The following is a 9,629-nucleotide window of genomic DNA, read 5'->3' as shown; positions in this document are numbered from 1 at the left end:
AAGAACCCAAATTCATATGAACAAAGGGACTTTACAGTAGGGTGCAGCATTGAAGGAACATGGGATTTGGGAATTTATACACCATAAGGAAGCTAAATAGCTTCCACCAAAATGAGAGCTGATCAACCCTCCCCCACCCCACCTACGGAGCCAGAGTTGGAGCTAGTGTGCTGGATTCAGGGAGTAAGCGAAGGACACTTCTAGAGTGAGAGAGGGGCACCTCAAGGTCCTTGGCAGCTGACTAAGACCACCAAAGACCTACCTCTGAAAGCAGCTCAACTTGAAACCACTGCAGGCTGAAGAGGACAGACCTTGGGCACACGCCCAGAAACAGTGCAGAGAAGGGAAGCAAACAGTGGAAGCTGCAGAGACTTGAGAGTTGGCCTCAGGAAAAAATTATGCTCCTTAGCCCCACACACAGAGAGCCTACCATCCTCACTCAGATTTCTGACTGGAAAGGGAAGGAAAAACCACCATGTGATGGCAAACAATACCCAGGAAAAACAACTTCCCAACACCAAGAAAAAGAAGAAGGCATTGACCCTGGATAATTTTCATGGAGGAAAAATCCAAACTATAGAGGAAATAGCAGAAGAGGACATAAGAATAAATGCATCCAAACCTTCCAAAAAATGAAAATTGGCCAAAAGCTCTTGAAAAATTTAAATTGGAGCTTATCAAAAAGATGGAAGGATTTTGGCAAGAAAAGTGAGAAATACTTAAAAAAGAAAAATAACAGTTTAAAGGATAGGAATTCCCAATTGGAGAAATAGCTAGAAGGCACAAAAAGCAGGGTAGACCAAATCAAAAAGGAAAATCAAAAGATTATAGTGGAAAACCGGTTCTTAAAGAACTTAATTAGGCAATTGAAAGTCCACGACCTTGCAAAACAACAAGAATTTAAAAAAGAAAAGTCAAAAGACTGACAAAATAGAAGAAAACATAAACTATCTCACAGGTAAGATGATAGGTCAGGAAAACCAGTCTCAAAGAGCAATTTGAGAACCATTGGTCTACCTGAAAGCTCAGAAATAAACAGAAATCTTGACATCATATTACAAAAAATTATCCAAGAAAACTGCCCTTGTTCTTGAACAAGGGGGCAAAATAGACATTGAAAGAGTTCATAGAACATCCTCTACACTAAATCCTCAAAAGACAACCCCTTGAAATGTAATTGCTAAATTCAAGAACTTCCAAGCTAAGGGGAAAATTATACAAGAAGCCAAAAAGAGAAAATTCACTTATCAAGGAGCATCAATAAGTATTACACAAGATCTGGCAGTTTTCACACTAAAGGACCTCAAGGCTTGGAATATGATATTCAGAAAGGCAAGAGAATTGGGTCTTCAACCAAGGATCACCTACCCATAAAAACTGACTATATACTTCCACGGGAAAGTATGGGCATTCAATAAAATAAAAGATTTCCAAGTATTTGTAAAGAAAAAACCAGAACTAAGTGGAAAATCTGATATACAAACACAAAAATCAAGAGAAAGATGAAAAGGTAAATAAGAAAGAGGGGGGGAAGGGGGAAATGTTTTTTATTTAAAATTTCTTCTTTAAGGGCTTCAATAAGATCAAATTGTCTTTATATTGATATATATATATATGTAAAGTTATTTGTAACTCTCAAAAATTATATTCACTACTATAGTAATTAGAAGAATCATTCATAGGTAGAGATTGGGGTGAGTGGCATAAGATGATTTTTAAAAAAGGAAAAAAGGGAGGGTGGGAATAGAAGATAGAACCAAGAGAAAGTTGACAAAATAAGATAAGTAGGATGATCTATATCACACAAAGATGCACATGGGAAGGGGAGGGGAAGAACACTATTATGAGAAGGAGAGGAAGAGAGTGATAATAGGAAATACTTAAACCCTACTCTCAGGGAAATAAATTCTGAGAGGGAAGAACATCTAGATCCACTGGGCTATCAAATTCTATCTTACACAACAGGGAAAGTGAGAAGGGAAAACCAAGGCGGAGAATGATGTGGGGAATCCAAAAACAGGAGGGAAAGAGAGGGGGGGAGGGAACTTAACAGACCCTAAAAATAACAAGAAGGAGGAAACAAAAAGGGAGAGGATGGAAAGGGAAGCATAATAAGGGTGGGGATTAGAGGAACTGATTAAAAGCAAACCATGTATTTAAAAGGATATAGCGAAAGAAGAAATGGCAGAACTAGGAGAGGATACCAAAATGTTGGGGAATACACAAGGGGCAATCATAACTTGGAACATGAATGGGATGAATTCACCCATAAAATGAAAGTAGATAGTGGATTTATGAATAAAGAGCAGATTAGAAACCAAAATCCTACCATATGTTATCTACAAGAAACACACATAAGGCAGGTAGACACTCACAGGGTTAGAATTAAAGGTTGGAGCAAAATCTATTGGGAATCAACCAATAAAAAGAATGCAGGAGTCTCAATCATGATATCTGACAAAGCCAAAGTAAAAATAGATCTGTTTAAAAGATATAGGGAAGATAATTGCATCCTGATAAAAGGCAGTATAGACAATGAGGAAATATCAGTATTCAACATGTATGCACCAAATGGTATAGCATCCAAATTTCTAAAGGAGAAACTAGCGGAGTTGAAGTAGGAAAAAGATAGTAAAGCTATACTAGTGGGAGACCTAAATGTTCCTCTATCAAATCTAGATAAATCAAACCAAAAAATAGATGCAAAAGACGTAAGAGATATGAATGAAATCTTAGAAAAATTAGAGTTAATAGATATATGGAAAAAAATTGAGATAAAAAGGAATTCACCTTCTTTTCAGCAGCACACAGTACATTCACAAAAGTTGACCATGTACTAGGGCATAAAAACATGGCAAAAAAGTGCAAAAGAGCATAAATAATAAATGCAACATTCTCAGATCATAATGCAATAAAAATAATAATTAGTAAGAGTATACAGAGAGGCAAATAAAAAATTAATTGGAAATTAAATAATAGGATTATCCAAAATTTGGTTAAAGAACAAATTCTAGAAATAATTAATAATTTCCTTAAAGAAAATGACAATGATGAGACATTCCTTCAAAATCTATGGGATACAGCCAAAATAGTACTCAGGGGGAAATTTATATCCTTGAGTTCATATATTAACAAATTAGGGAGGTCAATGAATTGGGCATGCAAATTTAAAAAACTAGAAAGTGAAAAAATTAAAAATCTTCAGGTGAATACTAAATTAGAGATGCTAAAAATTAAAGGAGAAATTGATCAAATCAAAAGTAAAAGAATTATTGAATTAATAAATAGTAAGACTATAAGCTGGTATTTAAAAAACAAAAATAGACAAAGTATTAGTCTATCTAATAGAAAAGGAAAGAAGAAAATCAAATTAACAGTATCCAAGATGAAAAGGCAAACCTCACCTCTAATGAAGAGGAAATTAAGGCAATCATTAAAAACTATTATGCCCAATTGTATGACAACAAATATGGCAATCTAGGTGATATGGATGAATATTTACAAAAAATATATAAATTGTCTAGATTAACAGAAGAAGAAATAAAATAACTAAATAACCCCATGTCAAAAAAAGAAACCCATCAAAGAACACCCTAAGAGAAAATCCCAAGGACCAGATAACTTCACAAATGAATTATATCAAGCATTCAATGGGCAACTATTCCCAATATAATATTATACAAACTATTTGACAGAATAAGCAAATATGGAGTTCTACCAAATTCCTTTTATGACACAAATATGGTACTGATTTCAAATCCAGGCAGGTCAAAAACAAATAAAGAAAACTATAGACCAATCTTCTTAATGAATATAGATGTGAAAATCTTAAATAGAACACTAGCAAAAAGAATCCAGCAAGTGATCACGAGGGTTATTCATTATGATCAGGTGGGATTTATACAAAGAATGCAAGGATGGTTCAATATTAGGAAAACCATCCACATAATTGACCACATCAACAAGTAAACCAACAAAAATCTAATGATTATCTCAATAGATATCGAAAAAGCCTTTGACAAAATACAACACTCATTCCTATTGAAACACCAGAAAGCATAGGAATAGAAGGCCTTTTTTAAAAATAATAAACAACATATATCTAAAACCATCAGCAAACATCATCTGCAATGGGGATAAACTAGATGCATTCTCAATAAAATTAGGAGTGAAACGAGGATGCCCATTATCACCTCTATTATTTAACATTGTACTAGAAACACTAGCAGTAGCAATTAGAGAAGAAAAAGAAATTGAAGGCATCAAAATAGGCAAGGAGGAGACCAAGTTCTCTCTCTTTGCAGATGACATGATGGTCCACTTAAAGAATCCCAGAGAATCAACTAAAAAGCTAGTGGAAATAATAAAAAAACTTTAGCAAATTTACAGGATACAAAAAAAAAGAAAAAAAAAACATGTCATCAGCATTTCTATATATTTCCAACACATCCAGGTGGCAGAAGATAGAAAGAGAAATTCCATGTAAAACCACGTTAGACTATATAAAATACTTAGGAATCTATCTGCCAAGACAAACATAGGAACTATATGAACACAACTACAATACACTTTCCACACAATTAAAGCTAGATCTAAATAATTGAAAAAACATTAATTGCTCATGGGTAGGATGAGCTAATATAATAAAAATGACAATGCTACCCAAACTTATTTACTTATTTAGTGCCATCCATACCCATAAAACTACCAAGAAACTTTTTACTGATTTAGAAAAAATCATAACACAGTTCATTTGGAAGAACAAAAGATCAAGGAAATCGAGGGAAACAATGAAAAAAATGTGAAAGAAGGTGGCCTAGCAGTACCAGATCTCAAACTATACTATAAAGCAATGGTAATAAAGTGGAGAAGTTCCATGGAGACTGGAACAACCTCCAGGAAGTGATGCAGAACGAGAGGAGCAGAACCAGGAGAACATTGTACACAGAGACTAATACACTGTGGTATAATCGAACGTAATGGACTTCTCCATTAGTGGCGGTGTAATGTCCCTGAACAACTTGCAGGGATCCAGGAGAAAAAAACACCATTCATAAGCAAAGGATAAACTATGGGAGTGGAAACACCGAGAAAAAGCAACTGCCTGAATACAGAGGTTGAGGGGACATGACAGAGGATAGACTCTAAATGAACACTCTAATGCAAATACTATCAACAAAGCAATGGGTTCAAATCAAGAAAACATCTAATGCCCAGTGGACTTACGCGTCAGCTATGGGGGGTGGGGGGGAGGAAAAGAAAATGATCTATGTCTTTAACGAATAATGCTTGGAAATGATCAAATAAAATATATTTAAAAAAAAATAAAAAAAGCAATGGTCATAAAAACAATATGGTACTGGCTAAGAGACAGAAAAGAGGATCAGTGGAATAGCCTTGGGGTAAGTGACCTCAGCAAGATATGATATGATAAACCCAAAGATCCCAGCTTTTGGGACCAAAATCCACTATTTCAAAAAAAAAAAACTTCTGGGAAAATTGGAAGACAATATTGGAGAAATTGGGTTTGGATGAAGATCTCACATCTATACCAAGATAAAGTCAGAATTGATAAATGACCTGAATATAAAGAAGGAAACTATAAGTAAATTAGGTGAAAACAGAATAGTATACATGTCAGATCTTTGAGAAAGGAAAGATTTTAAGACCAAGCAAGAGTTAGAAAAAATTATAAAATGTAAAGTAAATAACTTTGATTAAATTAAATTAAAAAGGTTTTGTACAAACAAAACCAATGCAACCAAAATTAGAAGGGAAGCAACACATTGGGAAACAATCCTCAAAGAAAATAAGTCTGACAAAGTTCTAATTACTCAAATTTATAAAGAGCTAAACCAATTGTTCTAAAAATCAAGCCATTTCCCAATTGATAAATGGACAAGGGACATGAATGTGCAATTTTCAGATAAGGAAATCAAAACCATCAATAAATACATGAATAAGTGTTATAAATCTCTTATAATCAGAGAAATTCAAATTAAAACTCTGAGGTACCACCTCACACCTAGCATATTGGCTAATATGACAGCAAAGGAAAGTAATGAATGCTGGAGGGGATGTGGCAAAATTGCATTAATGCATTGCTGGTGGAGTTGTGAATTAATCCAACCATTCTTAAGGTCAACTTGAACTCTGCCCAAGGGGCACTAAAAGACTGTCTTCCCTTTGATCCAGCCACGGTACTGTGGGGTTTTTACCCCAAAGAGATAATAAGGAAAAAAGACTTGTAAAAGAATATTCATAGCTGACATTTTTGTCGTGGCAAAAAATTGTCAAATGAGGGGATGCCCTTCAATTGGGGAATGGCTGAACAAATTATGGTATATGTTGCTGATAGAATATTATTGTTCTCGACTTCCGGGTAATCATGGCTGCAATCTAGACGCGGCACGCTTCCTCTCCCCAGCACCGAACGAAATAGACTACATCAAAGGAGCATAAAATCACCTTTGGAGGAACAGAAGGACTCCCCAGTACCCCACAGAGGCAAAGGTACGTGGGGCTTGAACATTTCCACACTAAAATAAGAAGGAAAAGCTTGCACAGAAAAGTGAACTGAGCCGCCCTTCCCCCACCCCACCTCCCCCACTAAACCAGAGTGAGCTACCTGAGCGCTCACCGGGACAGCGAGTGAGTGGGGAGCGTCTCTGTCTGGGGGGGGCACTCCAGGGTCCTTGGGATCTGGGGACTGCCAGGAAAAAAACGTCTCAGGGCGCTTTCACTGGAGAATCCAGCGGACCTGGACTCGGTGCGGGTTGCGCTGAACAACGCGCGCTGATTATCTGGGCGGAGCTGAATACCTGGGCTCGGAGGCTGGGAAGAACTAGTCTGAAGCAACCTAAATTCACAGAAAAACCACCCATATAACCCAGACCCCAGACCAAAAAGGAAAGGGAAATAAAACCACCAAAGGGATGGCTCACAAGCCTCCAGGAAGAAAGGGAAAAAAGTGACTATTGAAAACTTTTATGGTGGAAGTACCCAAGGAAAAGAGGAGAATGAGGAGGAAATCCAAAAAAATTCAGAACACGCCTCCCAAAATGGAAACTATCAACAAGCTCTGGAAGATCTCAAACTGGAACTTATCCAAAAGATGGAAACCTTCTGGAAAGAAAAATGGGAGAAAGAGATCAGCTGTCTGACAGATAAGACTGCTCAATTGGAAAAAGAACTCGAAGCATCCAATAGAAGGGCAGACAAGGCTGAAAAGCAAATCCAGTCCCTAATGACCAGAATTAAGGACCTCGAAGAAAGTGAGATGATAAAACAGAAAGAATCAATAAAGCAAACCCAAATAATTAATGAATTGGAAGAAAACAGAAAATATCTCACTGAGAAGGTCACGGACCTGGAGAACAGAGGAAGACGAGAAAATCTCCGTATCATCGGTCTCCCAGAAAAACCAGAGGTAAACAACAAATTGGATTTTATTCTAGAGGAGATTATAAAAGAAAATTGCCCCCACGTTCTGGAGCAAGGGGGCAAAATAGAAATAGAAAGGATTCATAGAACACCTTCTATACTAAATCCCCAAAAGACAACGCCTAGGAATGTAATTGCCAAATTCAAGAGCTTCCAAGTAAAGGAGAAAATCCTACAAGAAGCCAAGAAGAAGAGCTTCAGATATAAGGGGGCTCCCATAAGGATCACACACGACTTAGCGGCTAATACACTAAGAGACCGCAAAGCATGGAACACGATATTTAGAAAGGCAAGAGAGCTGGGTCTCCAACCAAGAATCAACTACCCAGCAAAACTGACTATATACTTCCAGGGGAAAGTATGGGCATTCAACAAAATAGAAGATTTCCAAGCATTTGCTAAGAAAAGACCAGAGCTCTGTGGAAAGTTCGATATCCAAGCACAGAAAGCAAGAGAAACATGAAAAGGTAAATATGAAAGAAAGGGAAAAGGAGATAAATCTTATCTTTCTCTTTAAGTCAAACTCCCTTCTATAAGGACTACATTTACATCTAATTATATATATTAATATGTGGGGAAAATGTTTTGTGGAACTCTTATAAATTGTATCATCATAAGAGTAGTTAGAAGAAACATGCATAGGGAAAGATTGGGGAATTAAGAAGATTTGGGGAAAGTTGGGGCAAAAAAAGGAAAAGGGAGGGGGGAACCGTGATAATACTAAGATTAACTTCAAGAAATAGGGGGGGAATCAATAGAATAAACTTTCCCATATAAAGACACACATGGGAAGGGGAGGGGAAGAACTCTCATATGAGAAGGAGAGGAAGAGAGCGTGAAGTGGAATTACTTAAACCTTACTCTCAGTGAAATCAAATCTGAGAGGGAAGAACATCTAGATCCAGTGGGATCCTAAATTCTATCTTATCCATTAGGGCAAGAAAGAAAGGAAAATTAAGGAGGGGGGGGGAGGGAGTACAAAAAGGGAGGGAAGGAGAGGGGGGAGGGGAAGGGAGCATAAAAAGGGAGGGGCTAGAAAGGGAAGCATCTCAAGGGAGGGGACTAGGGGGACTGACCTAAAGTAAATCACTGGTTCAAAAGGAGAAAGCTAAAGAAGAAAGGTCAGAACTAGGGGAAGACATCAAAATGCCAGCGAATCCACAAATAACAATCATAACTTTGAATGTGAATGGGATGAACTCACCCATAAAACGCAGACAAATAGCAGATTGGATTAGAACACAAAACCCTACCATATGTTGTCTTCAAGAAACACATATGAGACGGGTTGACACTCACAAGGTTAGAATTAAAGGTTGGAGTAAGACCTTTTGGGCCTCAACCGATAGAAAGAAGGCAGGAGTTGCAATCATGATATCTGACAAAGCCAAAGTACAAATAGACCTGATCAAAAGGGACAGGGAAGGTAAATATATTCTGCTAAAAGGAAATATAGACAATGAGGAAATATCACTAATCAACATGTATGCACCAAATGGTATAGCATCCAAATTTTTAATAGAGAAACTAGGAGAATTGAAGGAGGAATTAGACAGTAAAACCATATTAGTGGGAGACTTGAACCAACCACTATCAAATTTAGATAAATCAAATCAAAAAATAAATAAGAAAGAGGTAAAAGAGGTGAATGAAATCTTAGAAAAATTAGAATTAATAGACATATGGAGAAAAATAAATAGGGACAAAAAAGAATACACCTTCTTTTCAGCACCACATGGCACATTCACAAAAATAGATCATACACTAGGTCATAGAAACATGGCACTTAAATGCAGAAAAGCAGAAATATTAACTGCAGCCTTTTCAGATCACAAGGCAATTAAAATATTGATCGGCAAGGGTACATGGAGACCCAAATCAAAAATTAATTGGAAATTAAATAACATGATACTCCAAAATCGGATAGTTAGAGAAGAAATCATAGAAACAATTAACAATTTCGTTGAAGAAAATGACAACGGCGAAACATCCTTTCAAACCTTATGGGATGCAGCCAAGGCAGTACTTAGAGGAAAATTCATATCCCTGAGTGCATATATTAACAAATTAGGGAGGACAGAGACCAAGGAATTGGAAATGCAAATAAAAAAACTTGAGAATGAACAAATTAAAAACCCCCAGAAGAAAACCATACTAGAGATCCTAAAAATTAAGGGAGAAATTAA

This window comes from Monodelphis domestica, chromosome 7 (assembly GCF_027887165.1).
Source record: "Monodelphis domestica isolate mMonDom1 chromosome 7, mMonDom1.pri, whole genome shotgun sequence".
Taxonomy (NCBI): Eukaryota; Metazoa; Chordata; class Mammalia; order Didelphimorphia; family Didelphidae; genus Monodelphis; species Monodelphis domestica.
Note: the sequence above shows the minus strand (reverse complement) of the source record.